This window comes from Oncorhynchus nerka, linkage group LG13 (genome assembly GCF_034236695.1).
Source record: "Oncorhynchus nerka isolate Pitt River linkage group LG13, Oner_Uvic_2.0, whole genome shotgun sequence".
Classification (NCBI taxonomy): Eukaryota; Metazoa; Chordata; class Actinopteri; order Salmoniformes; family Salmonidae; genus Oncorhynchus; species Oncorhynchus nerka.
Genome location: NC_088408.1, coordinates 74,747,772 through 74,760,694, shown reverse-complemented (window position 1 = coordinate 74,760,694; position 12,923 = coordinate 74,747,772). Strand labels below are relative to the sequence as shown.

Sequence of the window (12,923 nt, the reverse complement as noted above, 5' to 3'; positions counted from 1 at the left end):
GTTGCGTTATAACAGCCAGATTAGGTAACGTTTGGCTGGCGGCCCCAGTTTGCATGACATCAATGAAGCACTTTCTGGTGCAGGCTCTGGTTCCTGCTGGTCTGTATGGTAGAGTGTGTGAATAATGATGGACTGTTCTTCATAAAATGACATAGGTGTCGAAGAGGGGGGTGGAGCCATTGCTGCACTGTTATGTGAAAGCCTTTAAGTTAAAACATGCTTCTCCCGAGGCTATGTCAGTAGGACTGTTTAATTTCGTCACCAAAAATATTAGTCAAACACCTATTTTCAGTGGCAATTCACTAGACTATAACTGACTATATAGACCAAGAAAAAAACGAATTTAACGAAAATAATTTTTCGTTTCAGTTGACTAAAACGAGACGACAAAAGGTATCTCTTAACCACGTTTCCATCCACAGTTTTTATGAAAGATAAGTCATACTATATATAAAACAACAACAAAATCATGACAGCTGTGATGATGTAAATTCCGACGTAATTCCTTATTTTGACATGGTGGGATCTATTTGTATCAGTAAAATGATATCATTGTGTAGTTATTTTTTACTTTAATATTATTTTGTTTCTTTGGGACATCACTACTCGTTTTTTTGTTATTGTATTGTAATTTGAAATGTAATTTATTAGTATATTTTTAATCAGTTTTAAAATACCATTGGTGGGGAAATGCGCATATTTTCTTTATGCGGAATTTTGAATATTCACATAAATCTGTCTCCAATTGGATGGATATCTGCTGACAAAAATTGACTATTAAGTGGAATGGATAGGAGTTTTTGGAGAGATGGAGAGCTTTTCCGTGATAAGCACAATTAATATTAGCATGCACATCGCAGTTCTGATCGGCAGTGGGAACGATACGCCACAGCCAACATCAGCTGGTGAGCTGCTGGGGAGCAAGCGATGTGTGTGGGCAGACAAGCCCTGCTCTGCCTTGATTGTACACATTGTGCAGGCGACTCCTGCTTCCCCATAGCTAACCAGTTACATATTACTGTTCCATTACTTTGCGGCACCATCTGGTGATTGTGTTACTCAAGCTCTCGCTCTCTCTCTGTACTTGTGTGTGTCTAGTTATTATGTATGTAATGTGCAATATCTATGTAGGGGGAATTAGGAATTTACATGACCAGATCATTCTTATATATGTTTGTTATATTTCTGCTTTTTGGGAATGCAGAAACAACATGTTAGGACAAGGCTATGTATGTTTGAACATACTGTAGAAGTCAGTGATTTATGTTTACTGTAGGTTAATGAGGCAATACAAAATATGACTAAAATCAAAGGGCATTTAGATGACTAAAATGGCTCACTGTTTTTGTCATTTTGACAATAACTGGACTAAATCCTTATTCAAATGACCAAAATGTGACTAAGACTAGACTAAATCAAAATTTAAAAAGTGGCACAATTAACACTGCAGTAGGACTAACAACGTCATAACAGGGTAAACGACTATCAAATCTTTTTAGGTTCTGAACACTTATATTTGTAATGTTTTTTTAATCACTCTGGTTATTAACACTACCTTAAAACATAAATGAGATCAGATTTTCAGATAACTGTAACAGTTTAATTTCATTTGACCTCCATGACTGAACTGTGGATTGAGTGTGTAATGGCTATAACATTGTCAGAAAGACCCTGCAAGAAACTGTGTGTGAAATTCTGAATGACACTGTTCTGTGGTGATTTTGATGGGATGCAGTAAAAAGTGATAGACGGTTTCAAATGTCCTCCTTGGTCAGCAAACAGGTTAGCAGTCTCCCTTTTAAAATTTTTACATTTTGGGCTTTTAATAGAATCAGGGATGTAGTTGGGCCGACGTTATATTGCGATGACGCAACCTCTCTAAAGTGTCATATCACACTCTTCAAATGCAAACAGGCACCAATTGCCAGTGGCGTGTTTTGGGGAACTGCTGACTGTCTGCACAGCGGCAGCCCTTAGACTCAGCGCTAGCTGGCTGTCGGCTGGCCCCTATTTACTTGCTGTAGATTATGTTGCTGGTGAATTCTTGGCTGCCATACCTCCCCTTTGTTTTATTATCTGAGTAAGTATCCTGTTTTGGAAGTTACTATGGAGACCAGAGAGAAAACAGACATTTTTCTCAGCTATTGTTCAGCTCTCTTTCCTCCCTCCTGGTTAGTCAGAGGCCTTGGTTTACCATTACTGCAGCCATAGTCTACACAGAACTCACCCTCTGACACCCTCACACAGACAAACACACTCTCACATTCTTTCACGCTCTCCTTCTTCTTTGAAACAGTTTTCTGGCATGTGTTCATATGCGGCAGGCCATGGCAGGAGTATGTAAACATAGTTGGGTAAGGAAGAGGACGGTCTTCATCTTATACAGTCGGTAGAGGTTGAGTTCTCCAGCTCATGGTGTCAGGAGCCGCATCCCTCCCCACTGGGCATAAACTGGTTGAATCAGTGTTGTTTCAATGCCATTTCTCAACATATTGTGATGTGGAAAATACATTGCATTAGAAGTCATCTTTAAATAAAGTTTGACATTGGGTTTGAATAAAATCAAATATATTTAGTTATTAAGAGATCTTTCAGTAATCATTCTCAATATTTGTATTTATCCTTTATTTTGACAGGGAGTCAATGCTGAGACCAAGGTCTCTTTTCCAGATGAGCCCTGTATAGCAACACAATACACATCAAAATACAATAAACAAATTAAACTACACATTCATATGCACATTAAAATAGACACATTCTTCAGTAAAAAGGTCCCCTAACATCAATCTGAAATGCCCTAGAGGCACCAAATCGTTAGGTAAGTCAGAAGTTTGTAGAGCAGGGCTTTGTAAACAAAAAGAGCTTACTGAAGTTTACATACACTTAGGTTGGAGTCATTAGAATTTGTTTTTCAACCACTCCACAAATTTCTTGTTAACAAACTAGTTTTGGCAAGTCGGTTAGGACATCTACATTGTGCATGACACAAGTAATTTTTTCAACAATTGTTTACAGATGGATTATTTCACTTATAATTCACTGTATCACAATTCCAGTGGGTCAGAAGTTTACATGCACTAAGTTGACTGTGCCTTTAAATAGCTTGGAAAATACCAAAAAATGATGGCATGGCTTCAGAAGCTTCTGATAGGCTAATTAACATAATTTGAGTCAATTAGAGGTGTACCTGTGGATGTATTTCAAGGCCTACCTTCAAACTCAGTGCCTCTTTGCTTGACATCATGGGAAAATCAAATGAAATCAGACTTCAGAAAGAAATTGTTGACCTCCACAAGTCTGGTTCATCCTTGGGAGCAATTTCCAAATGCCTGAAGGTACCACGTTCATCTGTACAAAAAATAGTACGCAAGTATAAACAACATGAGACCACGCAACCGTCATACCGCTCAGGAAGGAGACGCGTTCTGTCTCCTAGAGATGAACGTACTTTGGTGTGTGAAAAGTGCAAATCAATCCCAGAACAACAGCAAAGGAACTTGTGAAGATGCTGGAGGAAACAGGTACAAAAGTATTTATATCCACAGTAAAACGAGTCCTATATCGACATAACCTGAAAGGCTGCTCAGCAAGGAACAAGCCGCTGCTCCAAAACCGCCATAAAAAAGCCTGACTATGGTTTGCAACTGCACATGGTTTGCAAGCCCAAGAATACCATCCCAACCGTGAAGCACAGGGGTGGCAGCATCATGTTGTGGGGGTTCTTTGCTGCAGGAGGGACTGGTGCACTTCACAATAGATGGTATCACGTGGAAGGAAAATGATGTGGATATATTGAAGCAGCATTTAAGACATCAGTCAGGAAGTTAAAGCTTGGATGCAAATGGGTCTTCCAAATGGACAATAACCCCAAGCATACTTCCAAACTTGTGGCAAAATGGCCTAAGGACAACAAAGTCAAGGTATTGGAGTGGCTATCACAAAGCCTTGACCTCAATCCTATAGAAAATGTGTGGACAGAACTGAAAAAGCGTGTGCGAGCAAAGAGGCCTACAAACTCGACTCAGTTACACCAGATCTGTCAGGAGGAATGGGCCAAAATTCACCCAACTTAGTGTGGGCTACCCGAAATGTTTGACCCAAATTATACATTTTAAAGGCAATGCTACCAAATACTAATTGAGTGTATGTAAACTTCTGACCCACTGGGAATGTGATGAAAGAAATAAAAGCTGTCAGTATAATAGTAGAGAATTATTTATTTCATGTCACATTCTTAAAATAAAGTGGTGATCCAAACTGACCTAAGACAGGGAATTTTTACTATGATTAAATATCAGTAATTGTGGAAAACTGAGTTTAAATGTATTTGGCTAAGGTGTATGTAAACTTCCGACTTCAACTGTATGTGACTTCAAAGAGGTCTAACCAACCTTTTGGTAAAGAATACAGTGATGAGTAACAAAATTGTCTCCTGTGATAAAACGAAGGGCGCAATGAAAAACAACATCCAAGAGTTTAAGAGTAGAGGTAGCTGCATTTTGATAAATAGTTTCACCATAATCAAAAACAGGTAGAAAGGTTAACTGCACAATCTGCTTCCTGCTGACTAAAGAGAGATGAGATCTGTTTCTGTAAAAAAAAGCCCACTTTAAATAATAGTTTCTTTAGAAACTCAGTTGTGTTTTTTAAATGATAAATCATTGTCAATCCAAATACCAAGGTGTTTGTATGCTGTGATTCATTCGATTACAGAACCATCCGATGAGAAAAAAAATTGAGGTCGGGACACCTATTCCTGTAGAGGTTTTAACAGATTGACCGGTAGCATTTATACACCGTTCAAAAAAATAAAGGGAACACTAAAATAACATATCCTAGATCTGAATGAAATATTCTTATTAAATTCTTTTTTCTTTACATAGTTGAATGTGCTGACAACAAAATCACACAAACATTATCAATGGAAATCAAATCAATCAACCCATGGAGGTCTGGATTTGGAGTCACACTCAAAATTAAAGTGGAAAACCACACTACAGGCTGATCCAACTTTGATGTAATGTCCTTAAAACAAATCAAAATGAGGCTCAGTAGTGTGTGTGGCCTCCATGTGCCTGTATGATCTCGCTATAATGCCTGGGCATGCTCCTGATGAGTTGGGGGATGGTCTCCTGAGGGATCTCCTCCCAGACCTGGACTAAAGCATCCGCCAACTCCTGGACAGTCTGTGGTGCAACGTGGCGTTGGTGGATGGTGCGAGACATGATGTCCCAGATGTGCTCAATTGGATTCAGGTCTGGGGAACTGGCGGGCCAGTCCATAGCATCAATGCCTTCCTCTTGCAGGAACTGCTGACACACTCCAGCCACATGAGGTCTAGCATTGTCTTGCATTAGGAGGAACCCAGGGCCAACCACACCAGCATATGGTCTCACAAGGGGTCTGAGGATCTCATCTCGGTACCTAATGGCAGTCAGGCTACCTCTGGCGAGCACATGGAGGGCTGTGTGGTCCCCAAAGAAATGCCACCCCACACCATGACTGACCCACCGCCAAACCGGTCATGCTAGAGGAGGTTGCAGGCAGCAGAACGTTCTCCACGGCGTCTCCAGACTCTGTCACGTCTGTCACATGTGCTCAGTGTGAACCTGCTTTCATCTGTGAAGAGCACAGGGCGCCAGTGGCGAATTTGCCAATCCTGGTGTTCTCTGGCAAATGCCAAACGTCCTGCACGGTGTTGGGCTGTAAGCACAACCCCCACCTGTGGACGGCGGGGCCCTCATACCACCCTCATGGAGTCTGTTTCTGACTGTTTGAGCAGACACATGCACATTTGTGGCCTGCTGGAAGTAATTTTGCAGGGCTCTGGCAGTGCTCCTCCTTGCACAAAGGCGGAGGTAGCGGTCCTGCTGCTGGGTTGTTGCCCTCCTACAGCCTCCTCCACGTCTCCTGATGTACTGGCCTGTCTCCTGGTAGCGTCTCCATGCTCTGGACACTACGCTGACAGACACAGCAAACCTTCTTGCCACAGCTCGCATTGATGTGCCATCCTGGATGAGCTGCACTACCTGAGCCACTTGTGCGGGTTGTAGACTCCGTCTCATGCTACCACTAGAGTGAAAGCACCGCCAGCATTCAAAAGTGACCAAAACATCAGCCAGGAAGCATAGGAACTGAGAAGTGGTCTGTGGTCACCACCTGCATAACCACTCCTTTATTGGGGGTGTCTTGCTAATTGCCTATAATTTCCACCTGTTGTCTATTCCATTTGCACAACAGCATGTGAAATTTATTGTCAATCAGTGTTGCTTCCTAAGTGGACAGTTTGATTTTACAGAAGTGTGATTGACTTGGAGTTACATTGTGTTGTTTAAGTGTTCCCTTTATTTTTTTGAGCAGTGTATAAGTAGTGAAAAGAACAGGTCCTGGTATCGACTCCTGCGGAATACTTTAATGTACTTCAAGAAATTTGGACTTAATTCAATCAATCATGATGGCCTGAGTTCTGTCACTAAGAATTATGAAACCATAAACAGGTATCAGAGCTCAGGCCTACCGAGGACAACTTATTCAAAAAAATAGCATAATCAACCGTATCAAAAGATTTTGACATGTCCACAAACAATGCAGCACATTTACTTTTAGTTTCTGAAGCATTGACAAGATCATTAACAACTAAAGTGGTTGCTGTAATAGTGATATGCCCAGGCCTAAACCCTGATTGGTTTACATTTCAAATACATTTCCCAGATAAAAAAGAGCAAAGCTGTACATTTACCAATGATTCAAGAATCTTCACAAAACAAGGAAGGCTTGAAATGGGGCAATAATTATTAAGATCTATACTCTCCCACCCTTATGAAGTGGCAGCACAAGAACTGATTTTGGAATATTTCCTGATAATGTTAATTAAAAAATGTGGATTATTGAGCCAACAATGATGGGCGCTGCACAGTTAAGCAGACTGGGATCAAATTGGTCAGCGCCTGTGGATTTCTTGTTGTCTATTGCAAGCAAAGCATCGAAGACTTATTTTTCTGTAAATAGCCTAAAGAAAAGCTTGGACTATAATTTTTCTGATCATTCAGCAAGTTTCCCCTATGATCATCCAGACCAATATCATTGTGAATAGGCTTGGAAGTTATTTTAAAGAGAAGGCATGTTGAAATAAAATGGTGATTAATTAAATGCATCAATGATGGCATTTTTTCTGTAATGAGGCCTGTCTGAATTAATTTGTTGTGGCAAAGAGGAAGAAGTAGAGCCCTTCAGGGATTTGACAGTTTTCCAGAACATTTAGTTGAGTTACAACCTGAATTCAAAATGGATTCAATAAAAAAAATCTCAGTCATCTACACACAATACCTAATAATGACGAAGTGAGGACATATTTTTAGACATTTCTGCAGATGTATTGAAAATTAAATACAGAAATATCTCATTTACTGAGTCCAGTACATTTAGCGGCAATTACATTTGCCGGCAATTGCAGCTGTGAGTCATTCTGGGTAAGTCTCTGAGAGCTTTGCAGCTGTGAGTCTTTCTGGGTGAGTCTCTAAGAGCTTTGCACACCTAGATTGTACAATCTTTTTGCACATTATTCTTTAAAAAATGATTAAGTTAGTTGTTGATTGCTTGACAGCCATTTTCAAGTCTTGCCATAGATGTTTGAGCCGAGTTAAGTCAAACTGTAACTAGGCCACTCAGGAACTTTCAATGTCGTCTTGGTAAGCAACTCCAGTGTATATTTGGTCTTGTGTTTTACGTTATTATCCTGCTGAAAGGTACATTTGTCTCCCAGTTTCTGTTGGAAAGCAGACCTAAACAAGGTTTCCTTCTCAAATTTTGCCTGTGCTAAGCTCTATTCCATTTATTTTATTCCCAAAAACTTGCCGATGACAAGCAAACCCATAACATGATGCAGCCACCAAAATGCTTGAAAATATGAATAATGGTACTCGGTGATGTTGTGTTGGATTTGCACCAAACATAACGCTTTGTATTCCTCACATAAAGTCATAAAGTCACATTTTTTCATTTTTTACTTAAATGCCTTATTGCAAACAGGATGCATGTTTTTGAATATTTTTATTCTGTCATTTAGGTTAGTATTGTGGAGTAACCACAATGTTGTTGATCCATCCTCAGTTTTCTCCTATCGCAGCCATTAAACTCTGTAATTGGCCTCATGGTGAAATTCCTGAGCGGTTTCCTTCCTCTCCTGCAACTGAGTTAGGAAGGACGCCTGTATCTTTGTAGTGACTGGGTGTATTCATACACCATCCAAAGTTTAATGAATAATTTCACTGTGCTCAAATGGATTTTCAATGCCTGCTTTTTTGTATTATTTACCCATTTACCAATAGTTGCCCTTCTTTGTGAGGCAATGTAAAACCTCCCTGGTCTCTGTGGTTCAATCTACAGTATGTTTGAAATTCATGGGGAATATGTGGGGTACAGAGATGAGGTTGTCATTCAAAAATCATGTTAAACACTATTATTGCACACAGATTGAGTCCATGAAACTTGTTATATGACTTGTTAAGCATATTCTTACTCCTGAATTTATTTAGGCTTGCCATAAAGAGGTTGAATACTTACTGTATTGACTCATTTCAGCTTTACATTTATTATTAATATATATTTTTTAAATAATATAAAATCGTAATTCCACTTTGACATTATGAGGTATTGTGTGTAGGCTAGTGACACAAAATCTAAGTTTAATCCATTTTAAATTCCGGATGTAACACATTTTTTGGAAAGGTCAAGGGGTGTGAATACTTTCTGAAGGCACTGTAATAATCAGTTATCCTTTCTGATTTGTCTTATACTATGATTCCTCAGTTGCTTAAAAGCTTGCTAGTTTGGGCCAAAGCCTGTGTTCCTGGCCTTTAAAATAAAAAAAAAAAAAAAATATATATATATATATATTTCACTTTTATTTAACCAGGTAGGCAAGTTGAGAACAAGTTCTCATTTACAATTGCGACCTGGCCAAGATAAAGCAAAGCAGTTCGACACATGCAACAACACAGAATTACACATGGAGTAAAACCAACGTACAGTCAATAATACAGTAGAAACAAGTCTATATACAATGTGAGCAAGTGAGGTGAGATAAGGGAGGTAAAGGCAAAAAAAAGGCCATGGTGGCGAAGTAAATACAATATAGCAAGTAAAACACTGGAATGGTAGATTTGCAGTGGAAGAATGTGCAAAGTAGAGATAGAAATAATGGGGTGCAAAGGAGCAAAATAAATAAATACATAAATAAATACAGTAGGGGGAGAGGTAGTTGTTTGGGCTAAATTATAGATGGGCTATGTACAGGTGCAGTAATCTGTGAGCTGCTTTGACAGCTGGTGCTTAAAGCTAGTGAGGGAGGTAAGTGTTTCCAGTTTCAGAGATTTTTGTAGTTCGTTCCAGTTATTGGCAGCAGAGAACTGGAAGAAGAGGCAGCCAAAGAAGGAATTGGTTTTGGGGGTGACCAGAGAGATAAACCTGCTGGAGCGCGTGCTACAGGTGGGTGCTGCTATGGTGACCAGCGAGCTGAGATAAGGGGACTTTACCTAGCAGGGTCTTGTAGATGACCTGGAGCCAGTGGGTTTGGCGACGAGAATGAAGCGAGGGCCAGCCAACGAGAGCGTACAGGTCGCAGTGGTGGGTGGTATATGGGGCTTTGGTGACAAAACGGATGGCACTGTGATAGACTGCATCCAATTTATTGAGTAGGGTATTGGAGGCTATTTTGTAAATGACATCGCCGAAGTCGAGGATCGGTAGGATGGTCAGTTTTACAAGGGTATGTTTGGCAGCATGAGTGAAGGATGCTTTGGAGCGAAATAGGAAGCCAATTCTAGATTTAACTTTGGATTGGAGATGTTTGATGTGAGTCTGGAAGGAGAGTTTACAGTCTAACTAGACACCTAGGTATTTGTAGTTGTCCACATATTCTAAGTCAGAACCGTCCAGAGTAGTGATGTTGGACGGGCGGGCAGGTGCAGGCAGCGATCGGTTGAAGAGCATGCATTTAGTTTGACTTGTATTTAAGAGCAATTGGAGGCCACGGAAGGAGAGTTGTATGGCATTGAAGCTCGTCTGGAGGGTTGTTAACACAGTGTCCAAAGAAGGGCCAAAAGTATACAGAATGGTGTTGTCTGCGTAGAGGTGGATCAGAGACTTACCAGCAGCAAGAGAGACATCACTGATGTATACAGAGAAGAGAGTCGGTCCAATAATTGAACCCTGTGGCACCCCCATAGAGACTGCCAGAGGCCCGGATAACAGGCCCTCCGATTTGACACACTGAACTCTATCAGAGAAGTATTTGGTGAACCAGGCGAGGCAATCATTTAAGAAACCAAGGCTATCGAGTCTGCCGATGAGGATGTGGTGATTGACAGAGTCGAAAGCCTTGGCCAGGTCAATGAATACGGCTGCACGGTATTGTTTCCTATCGATGGCGGTTAAGATATCGTTTAGGACCTTGAGCGTGGTTGAGGTGCACCCATGACCAGCTCTGAAACCAGATTGCATAGCAGAGAAGGTATGGTGGGATTCGAAATGGTCGGTAATCTGTTTGTTGACTTGGCTTTCAAAGACCTTAGAAAGGCAGGGTAGGGTAGATATAGGTCTGTAGGAGTTTGGGTCAAGAGTGTCCCCCCCTTTGAGGAGGGGGATGACCGCAGCTGCTTTCCAAACTTTGGGAATCTCAGACGACACAAAAGAGAGGTTGAACAGACTAGTAATAGGGGTTGCAACAATTTCGGCAGATCATTTTTTAGAAAGAAAGGGTCCAGATTGTCTAGCCCGGCTGATTTGTAAGGGTCCAGATTTTGCAGCTCTCTCAGAACATCAGCTGACTGGATTTGGGAGAAGGAGAAATGGGGAAGGCTTGGGCGAGTAGCTGTGGGGGGTTTAGTGCTGTTGACTGGGGTAGTGGTAACCAGGTGGAAAGCATGGCCAGCCGTAGAAAAATGCTTATTGAAATTCTCAATTATAGTGGATTTATCGGTGGTGACAGTGTTTCCTGTCTTCAGTGCAGTGGGTAGCTGGGAGGAGGTGTTCTTATTCTCCATGGACTTTACAGTGTCCCAGAACTTTTTTGAGTTTGTATTGCAGGAAGCAAATTTCAGCTTGAAAAAGCTAGCCTTTTCTAACTACCTGTGTATATTGGTTTCTAGCTTCCCTGAAAAGTTGCATATCACGGGGGCTGTTCGATGCTAATGCAGAACCATATGATGTTTTTGTGTTGGTTAAGGGCAGTCAGGTCTGGAGAGAACCAAGGGCTATATCTGTTCCTGGTTCTACATTTCTTGAACGGGGCATGCTTATTTAAGATGGTGAGGAAGGCATTTTTACAGAATAACCAGGCATCCTCTACTGACGGGATGAGATCAATATCCTTCCAGGATACCCCGGCCAGGTCGATTAGAAAGGCCTGCTCGCAGAAGTGTTTCAGGGAGCGTATGACAGTGATGAGTGGAGGTTGTTTGACTGCTGACCCATTACGGATGCAGGCAATGAGGCAGTGATCGCTGAGATCTTGGTTGAAAACAGCAGAGGTGTATTTAGAGGGCAAGTTGGTTATAGTGATTTCTACGAGGGTACCCATGTTTACGGCTTTGGGGTGGTACCTGGTAGGTTCATTGATAATTTGTGTGAGATTGAGGGCATCATGTTTAGATTGTAGGATGGCTGGGGTGTTAAGCATGTTCCAGTTTAGGTCGCCATGCAAATCAAATCAAATCCAATTTTATTTGTCACATACGCATGGTTAGCAGATGTTAGTGCGAGTGTAGCGAAATGCTTGTGCTTCTAGTTCCGACAATGCAGTAATAACCAACAAGTAATCTAGCTAACAATTCCAAAACTACTACCTTATAGACACAAGTGTAAGGGGATAAAGAATATGTACATAAAGATATATGAATGAGTGATGGTACAGAGCGGCAAGATACAGTAGATGGTATTGAGTGCAATATATACATATGAGATGAGTATGTAAACAAAGTGGCATAGTTAAAGTGGCTAGTGATACATGTATTACATAAGGATGCAGTAGATGATATAGAGTACAGTATATACGTATACATATGAGATGAATAATGTAGGGTATGTAAACATTATATTAGGTAGCATTGTTTAAAGTGGCTAGTGATATATTTTACATCATTTCAGCACGAGCTCTGAAGATAGATGGGGGGCAATCAGTTCACATATGGTGTCCAGAGCACAGCTGGGGGCAGAGGGTGGTCTATAGCAGGCGGCAACGTTGAGAGACTTGTTTTTAGAAAGGTGGATTTTTAAAAGTAGATGTTCAAATTGCCTTCCTGGCAAAGCATCATCATCTCTTTTATGAATGACTTCTGATAATTCCGGAGTGTAACAGGCATTCTAAATACCTTTAACCCTTCATTTATTTAATTAAGGGAGCATGATTATCCACGATGGTATGCAAAAAGGCTGAAACCTATATCAGGCTCAGGGATAGCTGAAATACAATCAGTCACTAAAATAAATATTGTGTTAAAAAGCCTGTTCACTGAAGTTTTTGAAGTTCCTCTTTGTGATGACACAAGGCTTAGCTTGGACACACCTACTCATTCAAGGGTTTATCTTTATTTTCACTATTTTCTACATTGTAGAATAAAAGTGAAGACAGTAAACCTATGAAATAACACATATGGAATCATGTAGTAACCAAAAAAGTGTTAAACATATCAACATATATTTTATAGTTGAGATTCTTCAAAGTAGCCACCCTTTCCCTTGCTGACAGCTTTGCACACTCTTGGCATTCTCTCAACCAGCTTCATGAGGTAGTCACCTGGAATGCATTTCAATTAACATGTGTGCCTTGTTAAAAGTTAATTTGTGTAATTTCTTTCCTTCTTAATGCATTTCAGCATGTTGTGACAAGGTAGGGGTGGTATACAGAAGAGAGCCCTATTTGGTAA

General features: G+C 40.7%; 1 protein-coding gene across 1 annotated transcript in view; it reads left to right on the top strand.

Moving 5' to 3' along the window:
• si:ch211-108c6.2 (uncharacterized protein LOC559375 homolog) overlaps positions 1–12,923 on the top strand; it is a 39,936-nt gene that overhangs the window by 4,457 nt on the left and 22,556 nt on the right. The window lies entirely within an intron of this gene.